The sequence below is a fragment of the Triturus cristatus genome, chromosome 7, assembly GCF_964204655.1.
Source record: "Triturus cristatus chromosome 7, aTriCri1.1, whole genome shotgun sequence".
Lineage (NCBI taxonomy): Eukaryota > Metazoa > Chordata > Amphibia > Caudata > Salamandridae > Triturus > Triturus cristatus.
Genome location: NC_140590.1, coordinates 924,754,660 through 924,770,696, shown reverse-complemented (window position 1 = coordinate 924,770,696; position 16,037 = coordinate 924,754,660). Strand labels below are relative to the sequence as shown.

The 16,037-nt window shown below is 42.5% G+C and overlaps 1 protein-coding gene and 1 pseudogene across 1 annotated transcript in view; both read right to left on the bottom strand.

Moving 5' to 3' along the window:
• KCNIP1 (potassium voltage-gated channel interacting protein 1) overlaps positions 1–16,037 on the bottom strand; it is a 1,480,000-nt gene that overhangs the window by 1,000,332 nt on the left and 463,631 nt on the right. The window lies entirely within an intron of this gene.
• Positions 1–16,037, bottom strand: part of LOC146810846 (uncharacterized) — a 41,741-nt pseudogene that overhangs the window by 1,871 nt on the left and 23,833 nt on the right.

The following is a 16,037-nucleotide window of genomic DNA, read 5'->3' as shown; positions in this document are numbered from 1 at the left end:
GGATTGTTTTTGTACAGGAAGGGGCCCCTTCCTGCACAAAAACAATGCAGCATGCAATGCAGACACCCTTGCATCATGACGCAAGGGTGTCTGCATTGGCACTGTGAAGCCAATTGTGCGTCAGTGCAGAGGGAAAGGACCGGAATGCACCATACAGCATACGTATGGTGCATTCCTGCCCTTTCCCATTGGCTTAGGGCAGCACAGCAAGAAGACTTTCAGAGCTGCTCTACACCAATCCCACACAAATAAGCCCCACAGTGAACAGTGAGACAGCATGCTAGGCAGAGTAAACCTCTGAACATCAGCATAGTCACCCCAGCAACAATATGAGGCAACATAAAACTGGTGGCATGGGAAGCCATAAAAAAGGAACATGGAGCAATAGGAACACCGTGGATATAATGAAGGAGCTCCACGCCACTGATGAGACAACAGACACAGAGCAATGACTAACGACTGAGACAATTGACAGAAACAAACAACCAGATGATCATAGAAAGGTGACGGCAGCTTCCTCTGAAAGGCGAATGCGAACACAGCCAATACAGAGTGAACATTAAGAGCGGTAATCACACAGAGACATACAATACATGTACTGGATGACCAGAAGATCTATGTAATAAAACAGACTACGAAGCGGTGCTGAATGTTAACACAGAAATAAATCATGCAAGCAAATACTGTACATATTTACAAAAAAACTATCAGACGTAACACCGTAACAGACACATCCTGCTTGAAGGAAGGGTGGGAACAGTGCATAGCCCATCGTGGTGGTGTATAGATGGAGCATTTGGGGGTATAGGAACTTCATGATGAAAGGAACAAAATGGAAGTAAAAGATATAGCTAAGCAAATGTGGCTATAGCATCACCAGCTGCCACATAACACAAACAGAATGGCAAATGACAACGCAAACTTAAGATTCTAACATAGAACATAAATGGAATTGTCAACAAAATAAAAATGGGGGGCACACACCAAATTCTTCAGAGAAAGGGTCCTAAACCTTGTATTTCACCAAGAAACACACTAACAGGTAACAAATGCCATTTGATTTTTAGAGGCAAGTATAAAGTGCTGGCATACGCCCACTTCACGCCTGAGTCAGGGGGTGGCAATACTAGCAAAAGTTGAAATCCGCACAGAATTACAGATCCCGGGTTGGACCGTGAAGGATGTTGGATAATACTAAATGGGACAAGTGAGATCAGGTTGAATCTTCCCACATGGCTAATTTTAACAGGCGGAGTCCTTAACTTTGGTGTGAATGAGGAATAAACAATCAGCCATAACACAAGAGGCAATTTGTGTGTGTGTGTGTGTGTGTGTGTGTGTGTGTGCGTGCGTGTGTGTGTGTGTGTGTGTGAGAGAGAGATGTAGTTTTTGTGTTGTAATAACTTGAGCTCAACTTTCAAATGTCACATATACACAAGTAGATTTATCTGTAAATGATTCTAGAAGGCCTTTTCCACTACCTTGTCTGAGCAAAAATAGCATAGTGTACCAAAGAGGAAGAGTCATATCTTTCTGTCTTACTTTGTAGCAGGCAATAAAGCACATGGCACACAGGCAAGTCATGACCTGACAGCCACTGCAGTTAGTGTTTGCAGTTCCAGTCGGGTAACCCATAGAACCTGTTGCTACCCCGGGTTAGGATCTGAAGATAAGGAGGGTTATGTGAGAATGAGAGCAGCAGATTGTTTGCCCTTAGATGAGCCCTTGCATACAGAATCAATTCGTTTTCTGACATGACAATGGTGTCTTCATACCTGTGCAATGAAGCTTCAGGCATGTCTGCCAGTGGGGCTGTTCATACCAATGCAAGATCGGCTCCAATACTGCAGCAGTGCTTTGAAAGCCAGGGCTATATGTTCCCGGCATGGCAGTAGTGTTTTACATACAGGGGCTTTACAGAAATTCATGTCAACTTATGGATCTCAGACTGTGGCAATATAGACTTTGAGATCATGGAGATAATAAATGTAACATAAAAGATAACTAAAATCCAAGGATTGAGCTGTATGATAATAGGTCTTATCTCTACCACACTGGGCAGTCTCCTGACACATTCAGCTGTTAATGACCAATAATGACTCCTATAAATCATTACACAACCCCAAATCAGTGGCATTATCAAGGTTGTTCTTGTATGCTTGAGTGGCAGCCCTGGCAGGTGCACATATTTGGAAACGTTAACCCCTCAGAGCGCTCTAATAGACTCAGCTGACACAAGAACTGTAAAGGGATTGGCAGTGAAATTGAAATGCTACTACGTTTGGCACAGATTTTGTTTTGGCATTCAATAAGAATGACACCCTGTATGAGAGAGGCACTGCAGCTCCTGTGGCACAATTATTGGCCTGCTCTGCATCTAGTGATTTGGTGCCTGACACATCTTGCAAAGGCACATGCATTATTTTCAAATTTGGAGAAGCACTGCTTCTGGGTACTTTGGTGAACACTAAAGGACTATACAGGCTTGCACTGGTATAGGTAATGTCATGGGTTGCAGATCCATGAGATGATGGAGAGATACCAAGTACTAGCGAAACAATAGGAAAGGCTCGTAAACAATTCGCTAGGGCAGTACCACAATCTACCCGACCTGCATCAACTGAACCAGTATGCATGGGATCTTGGGCAGGTAGAACCGTGAAAGTGAAAAGTCAGCCTGCACCAGAACCCAAATAAGGCATCATTAATGTTGGTGGAAGGTCGCACAGTTCAAATCCAACCAAGTCAAAGAGGAAAGACATATCGCTAGGGCTGATGACCAATCAATCTAGATGACCAGAGATATGGGATGTACTAATGAGCCTTCCCCAGGTTATCCTCCCACCCAGTTTCAAGGCAGAGGTTACAACACTCAGTTTTGAAATCAAGAAAACTCTTATTGTGTATACTGAGTCTTACTAAAAGCCCACTAGTTCTGAAATATGTATGACAGAATCAGCATTTCTATAGTGCATTTATTTAGATGTTGGAATGTCAAAGTATGTCAGCTTGTAGCGGTTGAACTGTAACAGACCAAATCATTTCCTTGAGTTCAATAGGGGCAGAGTCCAAGAGAGCATGCACCTATATGGGAGCAGTACAAAACAATTGTACATAACATTGAATGTACATGGGTTGCAATATCCATTATCTTTTTATAGTTCCTCCAAGCAGGAATTATGTTTTTACCAGGAGGTTGTACAGCATCTTTAAATTATATTACAAGGTTTACAACAAGTGTGTTTTATTAATTTTTAATATTTTAGTTTTAATTTTTGGTTTTCAACAAGTTTGCTCAAATGCATTTTAACTCTATATGATAAATAACTAACCTTGACCGAACTAAACCTGCTGGGAAAGTGAAAATTATTCGAATCTCTAAATTATTTTCCTTATCCCAGTTAAGGTTTTGTACATATGTGACAGGTTCGTTTGTGGAAAGGGTGGGGGAGGAATGCAGCAAACTCGCTCATGCCCCCCACCACAAGACCAAATAGCCAGCACGCAGACAGCACATCAAACTGATAAGGCGGCCCAGTTCACAAGGTCACCTCCACTGCACGCCCTCCCTTGAGGTGGGAGTTGGGAGTAAGTGACACCAAACATTTCAAACCAGAAACATTTCCAGCTGCCAAAAATCTAAATATTTTCCAAACTCAGTGACTATAGGGTGATGCTGATTCAAAATCTAGGTTCTGGCCATGATGGGAACTAATTTCATCAGAGAATGGCCTTATCACTGGACCACCGAATAAAATTGGAACTTAAACAAAACTGGATGGGAACTCTCAACCCTTGACATGGCGGTCCTCAATGGTTTTTGATGTGTGTGTGTAAATGGAGAGTTGAGGGGGATTATCGCTTCAAGAGAATTCTAGCAAGAGAAGCTCAACCTTGTGCAAAGCCCACCGATGATGGTGCGGGTGACATGCAGTTAAATTTTCTCAGCTGTTTGTTTACTCAGGACATGAATAGACTATCACAGCATTTGTACAGATTAAAGAAACGTGCGAGGAGAGTGAGGCTTAGTTTTAAGGGAAGGGGGGCCCTGGGAGTGGGAACCAGGAGACAGAGAGATAGGTAGGGACAGATAGGGAGAGACAAAGAGAGAGCTTAGGAGCGAGTACACTAGGGGAAACGGAGAGAGAACACCATAGACAAACTTCAATAAACTGGAAATAAATGCCCATGTAAAAGTAAAAATCACAAAAAGCACATTTAAGGAACTTACCGTTCGAGAAGTAGTTTGCAGGGCGCAATGGAGCCCCTGGCTGACTCTGTGGGGCGGTTCTTCTGGGACTGAGTGAATCTGCTGGCACACGATGTTGCTCTCCCAAAAATGAAGGACACTGTAAACACGATACAAAAGACCGAAAGCGTGCTTTGCATGTACTTAAGAATTCTAATGCTGGGTACCCTAAAGCTGTTGTCATTGGCCCTGAAACATCAGGGCTAATTAAACCAGTCCTGCGGTGGAGCAGAGAGCACTAGAATTGGCTGATGGCTTTCAAGCCAATCCTTGGTAGTTTTATAGGTTCTCAACATAATGTCCTGGGCAACCATTGGAGAGTGAAAGACACCACATTATTAGTGGTGACTGCTACTTAACAGGGGTGGCAGAGCAGGGTGTAGGAATGAAAAACAAAATGCTTACCTGCAGGCCAGCTGCTGCCTCTGAGTCCTTCGGTCGAGTCCAGAATCAGAAAGCACACAGGCTCCCAGACTCCCCTAGCCAATCATGATGCTGCTGTCACCAGCATGATATCAGCATCGGGATTTGTCTGAGCTCCTCGGTGCGGTGCTCAGGCAGGGACTGGGAGCCTGCCATGTTCTCCACCCAGGCTGTGCATGACAGCCGGTTGGAGAAAATGCTAAGTGTGCATGACTGCTTAGCTGGCCCAAGATGGCCGGCCAAACTATCTTGCACACTTAAGAGAGTACCCATCACTCTTTGCTCCTGTGACAGCCCAGTTCCGCCCACATCTAAAATGTAAACCAGCTGAGCAAGGACAAACAAAATAGAATGATAAAAACTTTGCGTCATCATTTTAGGTTTCTTTTTTTAAATGGTCACAGAGCACTGGGGCGACGCACCTACCCCTTAGCGGAGGTGCCGCTGCTGCACATCATTGACTGTCACCCAAATCATTAAAATTACAGACAAATGGCCTCCGTTAAAGATATTATCATGGACAATGGATACAAGGCGAAAATTACAGACGTTCTGTGAAATTCATGGATGGTTGGTGACCTTAACGGTGTGCCGGAGGGGTGGAATTCAGGTTGTTGACAGTTTGTTTTGAAGTACTTCATACCATATTAAACCACATTTTAGCTCGCAGGCAATTTCAAAGCAGGGATTAAAAGACAAAAAGATTAATAAATCAAGATAATCAAGAGTATGAAAAAAGTGAAGCACAAAGCAAGCTTGTTACATGGACACTGTCCATGCTTGTTGCATGGATAGTGGTTCAGGATTGCCTGATTAGGTGATTAAAAAGTAATCATGGCCACAGGCCTAAGTAAGCATTGCAAGTTACAAACAGAATGTTACAATGATTTAGTGAACTAAAACAGAAAAAAAATATTTGTGGAAGTGTTGTGGATTTCTAAATGCTGTGATCTACAGGCTGGATCCTAAGTGATTATTAACAAATTTGGCTTGATTTAAGAGTATTTAAATTGATTATGACTCCATACATTATTATTTGATATTATTGGTGCACTACATTTTGGTTGATTAGGATTTGCTGTGTTTAATTTTGTACCTCCTTTCAGTATCTGCAAACTGCAAAAATGACTGGAGGAGGTTTAGATTGTCTAACGTTATTAGAACAAAAGTGCATAATTAAAAGAAAAAGTTTACCAAGTTATCTATTTGATTACATGTTTTAATCATTTGCCAGTCAGTGCCCTAAGGTCAATAACACATTGGTAAAATGATAGCTTGCACTGGTAATTGGAAAGTTGTGTTCTATATGTATATTAGGGATTCCAGTATTTATGAATAAGACAAAATTAGTAAATATCTTAAAAGCCTATTTAGGTGGTAAAATGCCAAGTGTTCACAAATGTTCCTTGAGAAAAGCACTGGTTTTCAGAGAAACTTGGCTAATATGTATATAAAATCTCCATTGTTCTGAAACTACTTATCACGGTTCATTCAGGAAACATGCTTTAGCAAATCATTACTGGTTCTACTGAACTCCTTGTTTTGTTTTTTACTTTACTTTCTGCAGGATGTGTACTTTTAACATTCATCACCCTTTACCTGCTCACATACTACATATCACAAGGAGAGGCTGCAACTTTCTTTTACCTTGGAAGCAGCTTAATTAGAAATTACATCCAATGACCTGCACCTTCAAGACTAGCCCGTTGGTACTTTACTGCAGATGTGTGTATTCGTAACGTTTAGAACATTTATGTATGTGGGTAGATATATAGCACAGACATAGCTTGGGGCAAAAGAGTGCTGTACAGATTTGTTTCTGGGTAGCAGGGAGGGGCATGGAGCGCTGCATTCTGTGAAGAAAAGTGTACAATTTAAGGCACCAAGATCAGTAGCTGCTCCTCGAGGGAGTGCGGCAGGGCGGGGTGGGGCAGGGGCGGGGTAGGGGCAGGGTGGGGGGTAGTAAACTATGGCATACAGTCGAACAGAGTTAAGTAACTAAGTAATTTAATAAAACGAATTAGATTGCACGTGCTGCATCTCAAATGGCGATGCAGCGAACGCAATGTAATTAATTTTGTTTATTTAGTTACTTAACTCTGTTCGGCCGTCTGCCGTAGTTTACTACCCCCCCCCACCCTGCCCCTCCACCGCACGACCCCTCAGCACTCCCTCGAGGAGCCGCTACTGACCAAGATGCAGTGTTCTGAATAGATGTAAGTTATTAGCTCTCAACTGACTTCAAGGAGGCTACCGGCAATGAAGGATATCCTGACCCTGGGTGCCTAGACAGAAGAGGCCTGTTTCTTGTGTGCAAATATGATTCCACAAGTTTGGTGCATGCTATATACATTTAATCTGACCTGTTTTGGGGAACAGTCACCCATGTTACTGCCCTCTGCTAGTACTAAGGGAGTTAGAGTTGAATTGGGTTTATGCAGCCTTCATCATAAGTCTGAGACAATAGGAGTTTGCTTTACTAGGCAGCTCACTAGAGAAGAAAGCTGTAGTTTTTTTGGAAGTGGCTCAGAGCAATTTTCATGAATGAAGCTGAACGGACTTTTCTTGGAAAAGGGTATGTGCTGATCTGTGTAACCTGTATAATATGCAATTGATAATGCTGTGTAATATAGCAAGGCTCCCAATTCATGTTCAATTAAAACTGCATTTTAAGTTGTTAGACATTGGATTCTGGTTGACAGAGGTATGCACCCTGTCCAAACAGGAACCACAATCCTACTTCTGGTAAGTCAGATAAACACCCTAAATGAACCTGTGCTCACCTTCGAGTAGCTTGGCACAGAGCAATCAGGCTTAGCTTAAGAGGCAATGTGTAAAGTATTTGTGCAACACTTCAATCAGTAACTCAGTGAAAACACCACAAAATACTCCACACCAGTTCCGAACAATAGCTTATGTTTATATGAACAAAACCAGACCAAAATGAAAAAAATTCAGTAATCCGGAGTTATGATTTTTTAAAGAATAAAGGAAAATGTAGTGCTTAAAAGTTTAAAGCACCAAACAGTGGACATCTGGTCGCGCTTGACAGGGGAGTCCAAAAGTTCAGACTGGTTGCGATGGAGCACGGGTCGGATACAGGGAGCAGTCTTAAGCCGCTGAAAAGTACCTGGGATGCATTGTCAATGGAGTCAAGATGCAAGAAGCAAAAAGGTGGTGCAACGGCATCAAACCACTGGATCAAAGGCGCTGCATCGTCGTAAAGCCACGCAAATCACAAATATATCATTGTCGAACTATAGGATATAGACGATGTTTTAGTAACTGGGGGCAATGTGCCGCGCAGTTGGCAATGCGAGGTCCGTGGACCGTGCAGCAGCGGCGATGGTTCGGTGTTGAGATGCGCTGGTTCCGATCTGTGCAATGTCGTTGCTGCATGGATTTGCAACAGTTGCAGCACTTTATTCCCACTTCTAAGGGCCCAGGACCGGATTTACACCACTTGGCAAGGGAAGACTTGCCACTAGCAAAGTCCAATTGCTGTTGCAGATGGATGTAAAGTCTTTGATGTCCCTGAGACTTAGAACAAGGGTCAAGCCAGCATACACTTGAAGCCACTCTAGGATCACGTGAGATTAGTCCAGTCCTTTTCTAAGCAGGGCAGAGGGTAGCAGGCAGCAGGGCAACACCACAGTTATTCCAGAGCAGCAGTCAGGCAGAGTGCTCTTTTAGCAGCATAGCAGTCCTTCCTCCTGGCAAAATTCTTCTCCGGTCAAGCAGTGTCTGATTTGGTGTGGTCAGAGACCCAGTACGTATCCCCAGTTGTGCTCTTGAAGTAGAGGTGACTTCAAAGAGGGGCTCTCAAGTGCACAGAGGTCCTCACTCCCAGCTCTGGTTCCAAACTCACAACGGGGGGGGGGGGGCATGCAGCCCTTTCTGTGGAGACAGGACACAACATAACCTGTATCTGTAAAGCGCATGTTCACCCGGAGGCATCTTGGCGCTGAATAACAGATGTTTATTGTTACCCAACTCAATGGTACTCATTTTATCAACCTCAGATGTATGAAAGGCTGAGTGGACCCACTGGGATTTGAACCTATGACCATGAGGTCCCCTGCAGTGGATGCATTAGTCCACTGAGCCACCAGACCTTTCTAACCTATTCAGGAGCGAGTGTCAACTCCTCCCACCCATCCTGCCCAGGATGGCCCATCAGGATGTGCATTGCCACTCAGTTGCACCTAAGCTCCTGTTGTGTTTGGATGTCTAGAGGGAATGCACAAAGCCCAGCTGTCACCTACCCAAAACGTGTATTGGAGACAGGTTGCAGGCACCCAGTGCTAAGAGCAGAAAAATAAAATCTTTCTAAAGATGCATTTTTAAAAGGGTAGTGAATAATTCATCTTTGCCAGTAAATAGTATTTATCATTACCATCCCAATGACATGAAACGTTACAGGGCTACAACTTCTCAATCAGAAATTACAGCTCATAAGTGTAATAAGGAAGTCCAAATGTTCTCTTATTTAAGAGGTAGACCTCACAGTAGTGCAAAATGAATGTGGGTGTTTTCCACTACCAGGACATGCAAGACGTAAAAGTAAACGTGCTACCTTTTGATTACAAAACACCCTGCCCTATAGGCTGCCTAGGGCCTAACTTAGGTGTGACTTATATGTAACAAAAGGGAAGTTTAAGGCTTGGCAATGGGCTTAAATGCCGGGGTTGACATTGCAGTAACAACTGCACTTACTGGCTCTGCAGTGGAAGGCCGGAGACATGTTTAAAGTGCCACTGGTGTGGTTGGCACAATCAATGCTGCATGCCCACCAGTATCATTTAATTTAGCAGCCCTGGGCACATTTAGTGCACTCTACTAGGGAGTTCTAGATACATTAGATTTGCTATTTGTGGATAAGTCACTCAAACCATATTTCAAGGGAGAAGCACATGCACTTTAGCACTAGTTGGCAGTAGTAAAGTACACAGGCCAACAAATAAATTAGGCAAAAATATGAGGCAAAAAAAATGGAAAAGACCACTCAAAGGCTGTCAGGTCTAACAGAAATCTACTTGTATAGGCAAGGCCATGAATAGGTGATTTATCAACAAGATGAGGTGATGTTCTTGTTATCTACCCACTCATGGGAATGCTTTGAGGACATATCAAGCTTACAGGATAGACTTGAGTGGTGATTGCTGTAGGCAATGTGCATTAGTCCAACTTCATAGCTGTTATAAAGGTAAAGAAATGTGCTTAAATGCATCCAGAGGGCTGTCATTGTCCGAACAGAAAAACTGATGTTAACTACACTTTGATTAATCCCTCTCAATCGAAACTCACGTTGTTGCTTCACATTTTGCCAGTAGTAGAAAATCATGGAGGCTAATTCATTAATGCCTTTTGGAGTAGCACAGAGTAGTGATCCGCTACTAGTCTTTTACATACCCCTACATCTTTGTGAATTTAAAAAGCATCTACAATGGGAATATATGTATATACAATAAGTACAAACAGAAACCACTGTGTACTTTGACAGGTAGTGCTTTCAAGTGGGATGAAAAAGTCAACGGGGATGGTCACTAAAAAGGGCATGGCCAGAGAGGCAAGCCTAGGAATATTTCTCAAGAGGCATGACCTATGAAATTAAGGCCATGGCTTAAAACATGAAAATAAAAGAATCCCATACTTCCAACAGCCTGCTGTCTAAACAGCGCCTCTAACAGTTTTCTGTTATTGTATCCAGATAATATACAACAGCAGGCATGCAATTAAACAAGCCGACGTACCTATTGGCTTTGCTAATGTTTGATAGCAATAGCCAACAAATGCGGATCAGAAATGAAATCCTTGTTAATAATCAGGATTGCAAACGTTTCAATTGTGAGCAAGTGAATGAAACATTACTAAGGATTTGGGATGCAGTAGTGGTGTTTGGAGGGTCTCAGTCACTCCTTTTCTCCCATTCATACCCCTTTCCTCTGCAGTCTCTCATTCTTAGACAATTATGGCCTTTTTCTCCCCACACTGTTCTGAAATCCTCCCTCTGCATTTATCACACCGCATTTTTCCTCTTCAGCACTTTCTTTTCTCTCTCTCTTCTTTTGAAGGTGCTTCCCTTCATCTACCTCATTTAACCATCCCCACACAGAGAACCCACCCACCCACTCACAACTAGAACTGGCAGACCTGTGACTATTGTTCTGTGCGCTCTGCAGAGATGCCAATGATTGAATGAGCATGTAAAGTGAACACCTTTAGGAACCACTGACAGGCACTTTGAGAGACTTGCGCTGCCTTCAGCCTTCGCTCCAAAGCTCTCAACCATCCCCAGTCATGAACAACCACTGAGAATTGGAACTCATCTAGACACCTACAGCTGACTCAGTTCTCAGTCTGCACTAAAACTAGATTAATGAAAAAACACTAGAAACACAACATGTGGAAAAAAAAAGATTTTCTTGCAAGAACAAGTTTTCTGACGCAGGACACGTGAAATGTTAACAGAAAAGGCTTTTTCACTGATACTAGTTACCTTAAGGAGTTATACAAATATCATTGTGAAATGTACATGTATTTTTGCCTGTAAAGTTAACATGACTATATTAAGGATCAGACTGAGAATCTTGGCTGCCCCGTTCTGTTTTTGACCCCCACTCCTTTGGTCAAGTCTGCTATTAGAGCTTTTAAACAGCAGTTTTTAGATAGACGTCAAGGCCTAAGGGAGGAGAAAGAATTAATCAAACCTTCAGTGAGAAGGTTTGTCACATTAAGCCTCAGCCAGCAGATGCAACCATATTTATCATATGTAAACAAAGCTTACCATTTTTGTTCTGACGAGATTCCGATTGAATATGATTCCCTGGTTACTGGCTTTTCCTAAAGGCTATTTTAAAGCTGACTCATCAAAACCCTGTCTTTGTGACAACTTCTCAGAGCAAAATACTCTCCACTTAATGTTTTTCTGCGCTTATTACGACTCCCTGCGCAGGAAGTTCATCCTCTCTCTGCTCAGAGGCTGCCATTTTGTTCAAGTAAGGCTGGCTCCGATTTATTTACAAATGCTAGCCTCACCTATAGTCTGCGGCGGGGTGGCAAGGTTTTAATTGGGGCTATTAGACACAGGAATAGGCTGTCGTTGAGCTACCCTTTGTGGATATTGTGGCATCGCAAATATGCTTATTTTCCAAATAATGCAACATAAATTTAACAAGACTATACACTTGCTCCCGGCATGCCATTTTTTTATTAATATGATTATTTTTTTCTTTTTTAACTCGCCGCCACCATGGAAAGTGAATGTAGGGCTATTTCACCATGTAATGTTATCATTTTTACCACTAGGATGAATTGTGTTATAATGGGCTGACTTTCTATTTATGTATACTCCTTTTATGAATTTTATGATGATGTTTGTTTTAAACTGAATGTTTCCTTTCTTTTTATGACGGTTTGTATTTTAACTGGTTTTCATTTTAAAGAGGCGTGTCGTTTATGAAATTTGTGTTGATATGAGTTTTAGATCGATTATCCCACTGTGCCATGGAGAAACTGTTTATCCAATTTTTATTTTGCACATGCCTGTTTATAACTGTCTAAAAGGCGGAACACCGATTTTCTTTGCGTTCATTTTTAATGGTTTTTCAGATTATTGGACATGATCTTTGTATAGGTTCCCATACTGTCTAATAAAATGTTTTGCGGGTGCACTTTTATGGCTTAAACCAGCCGAATAAAATTTATTTTGACTTGACTTGAATATAGGGTGTTATAGGTACTAGTTTAATTGTCTTTTTAGGTCGAGCCTAAGCCAGCGTGCAAGCTCTGCTCTGGGGCTGATCCGTGATAGTTCAGTACGGGTGAAAAGCCCCTACCACTCCCCGTCAATATTTTTCATTGGCTTGTGTCTTTGTACTTTGTAAATGCTGTCTTCTGATTGCTTAAGAGGCTTGTTAGTCCCTCCTTAGTACGGCCATGTTGTCATTTGTATCCTCCCATGGCTATTGGCCCCTTTACTTCGGTTCTTACACCGTAAGCACCATGCGGGCAACTAGAGCCACATTTCGGGGGAGGGGGGGGGGGCTGAAAAAGATTTCGGGGGGGGGGGCTAAGTTTTTCAGCCATAGGCAGAGTGGCTGTAAGAAGGGGTGAAAACGCATCAAAAGCCTCATTAACGAGTAAATGGTCTTTTAAAGACCTGTGAAGTACTCGGGTCCGGCTGCAATTAGACGGACGCCAGCCCGCGAGGCTGTCTCAGCCGGGCTGACACACATGGGGGGGGGGGGGGGGGGGGCTGAAGCCCGGTGAGCCCAATGGGTGTTGTGCGCCTGGGAAGCACTATTTTTTATTGAGTTTGTGCTGCTTGAGTTACGAGGATGTGCTTTGTTTACTTTCAGCGTCCTGTGCGCACTTTCACTTTCGAAGGTTCCAGGCCAATCGCGACTGCTTGTTTTAAATGGGAGCAGGGCATTTTACGACGGTGCTCTTTCGCATTCCAAAAACATACTGGTGTTTTTCGTCCTGTGCCAGTGAACAAACATATGGCTTGAAGTGTCTTTTTTAATCTAGGTAATTGTTTAATGCACATAATGCCATTCTTTGACTTTCAGACTTGATTGTGATAGCACTGTATAGAACTTGACAGGTTGTACCCCTGCCCCCTAGCGGGACAGCAGTCCGGCCTTCATTGGGCCATATGGTGTCTCAATTGCCAGTGCTCATGGAGTCAGGAGCTCGGGGACTAACGCGGGCTCCCCAAAGAGCACGCGCCTCCCATCTCAGAGCAGAGTATTGGTGCCCTCGGGCACAGGCTTCTCGCGCAGCTCCTTACCTGAGCCCTGCCTGATGGCGGCTCGCCATGCTGCGTTTGCCTCATACAGGCCACGTGAAGCTCACCGAAAGCAGCCTTTCTGTTTTTCCAGACCTTAAACTCAATCTTACAGTAAAATAAGGACATTACTTTCCTTGCATCCATATGGCTAGGATCCGGTAAGAATATTATTTACTCCCATTGCTGTTTATCTCCGTTTGAAAGCTTTCCTTTTTATTTTATTTAAAAACAATTGTTTCTAAATGGCAAGCCGCCGGTATGACACTGCTTTGAAGCACATTTTGTAACGATTAGTACTTTAATAAAACAAAAACAAAAAAGGATACAATTATTTCTATTTGGGAGATATTACAGAGTTTTTCTTGTGAATTAAGATAGTAAATTAAACATCATAGTTCGAAAGGGGTTTTGTAATGCATACTAATTGGGTTAAGGTATTGTAGTAAATGATTCCTTTCCGGTAACATGAACTTTTAGGACAAGATACAACAGTGTTCATGACCTCGGTATTAAGTCAAGATTGGGAAGGATTTGCCGTCCGTAGCAAAAAGACTGACAGCACCCCAAAGAAGAGAAATAGACCCGTTGTGCATAAAACCCAAAGTCACATTTTGCAAACAGCCTCGTCTATCGCTGTATCAGCAATTGGCTCAGAGACATCAACAAAATAGTTATCTTGCCTAAATATTGTAAAGCTTTCCCACACCCTTCTGAGCAGATTGAGACCGGGTAGGGATAATCACACAATAACAAATACTTTTCTATCTGCCCACATGGTTCGATTAAGTGGAAAAGCCAGTACTAGAACTCTGGGCTGTTGGTTGCAAAGTCAGCAATTTAACCAATAAGACACACCTCCCTTCTGCATTTGTATGTAAAAATGTGTGAACGCTTTGAATATTTACAGCTAATCTAAATTTTCCTTTTCTCTGTCCCATTTGTTAGTTCATGCAGTGTGCCAACACACTAGAAACATACACCCTGCCACTTTGCCCAGATGTGCTTATAAAGGATCACGTTTATCTAGAATGTTCCTAAGTAGTCTACCAATCTGTCTAACAGGCTGTGATCAAAGCTGCATAAACAGTAGGGAGGTTCGTAAGAGCAAAGAGGAATCAGAGTAATGAAAGTTCCTCCTTGTCTTTTCGTTACCCCATTGCTTACATCAGGAGGATGTGCCCATAGCAGGTGCATGTGACGTAGAAAGCCCATCAAAGCATCCAATAGGCACAGGGACAATCCAGTCACAAAAAATGAAAGATCGAAATGGGATAACCAACACACAGTTCCAGTTCTAAATAAGTCCAGCATATGTTTGGAACTCTCTGGCTTCCAACCAAAGGCTCGTACTAGAAAACATGTGGATCCAAGGTATGAACCTCGTTGCCAAAAGTCAAATAAGTCTGGCAGAGAGCGAGACTAAACTCCGATGCGTGAGACATGAAGTCTCAGGGTAATGAGGTGAAAAGTAGTTCAAGTGAGTTTGACACCGCGGAGGAACTACAACACTCCACCCATACCCACATTTGGACTTGTGGTGATCGTTTTCAGTATGCATTTTAAGCTCTTTTGCATAAATGCGTTTTCCCCTCTGGTATGTATGGTTTTTTTTTTGTTTTTTTTTAGAAATGCGATTGCTTTCTAAATTGTTCTAGGTCTGGATTCGACGTGATGGTTGGCAGGTCGAGGACACCCCAGAAATGTTGATCCTAGCTACATCGTCTGCATGCAAATAAGCTTAGCTTGCGTTTAAATTTGCTAAGAGAGAGTACAGTGTTTGGATGTTTTATCTGTGATTGCAAACAATGACTTACTTACATGCATACCTGATTTATTTTTATTTGAGAGCTGAAGTAGGACCAATAAGCTGCTAAAGGGCTGAGTACGAGCGAATCGCAGCCAATCAGTTGGTGACAAGTAGTTTAGAGAGGGGAATCAAATATATCCATGGAGAGTCACTGAAATAGTTCACAATCGATTATTGTGTTTTCCACTTATTCCACATTCCCTAATACCTTGCATTTTGCCAGCATGCCAGTCACATGAGTGTACACAAAGCTTGGGAGGGCTCTATTTGTATTTGCAATGCAATAGTTCTCTAATTTGCGAGAGTTTAAGCTATTGGCACTGTAAATGACAATGCCATTTATTTATCGGTTTTAAAAACAACACATAAATAAAAGGCATTGTTATTTACGATGCCAATAGCTCAAACTCTCGGAAATGCGAGACCTATTGCATTGCAAATGCTTGTTTTAATTATTGCTGTGTCGGAGATCCAGCAGGACCCGCCCCATTTAAAGCCATGGTAATGGGGAGTTTAAGAAAGTTAGTCGCGTGTATTGGGAGTGAGCTCTGCTGTGTTACTTACTATTTTTCATACTCGTACAAACGTGTGTAGATCAGCAACAAAGTCTTGAGTTTAGATAAGAGCTGATACGAAAGTAAAATACTTAAGTTATGGAAGCAGAGTTTGGAAAAAGGCCTAAATGCACAGGAAATGGAGGCAAATGTGGTAAAGTAATTAGCAAATAACTAAAATATTTGATATTTGTAAATGCCACTATAAAT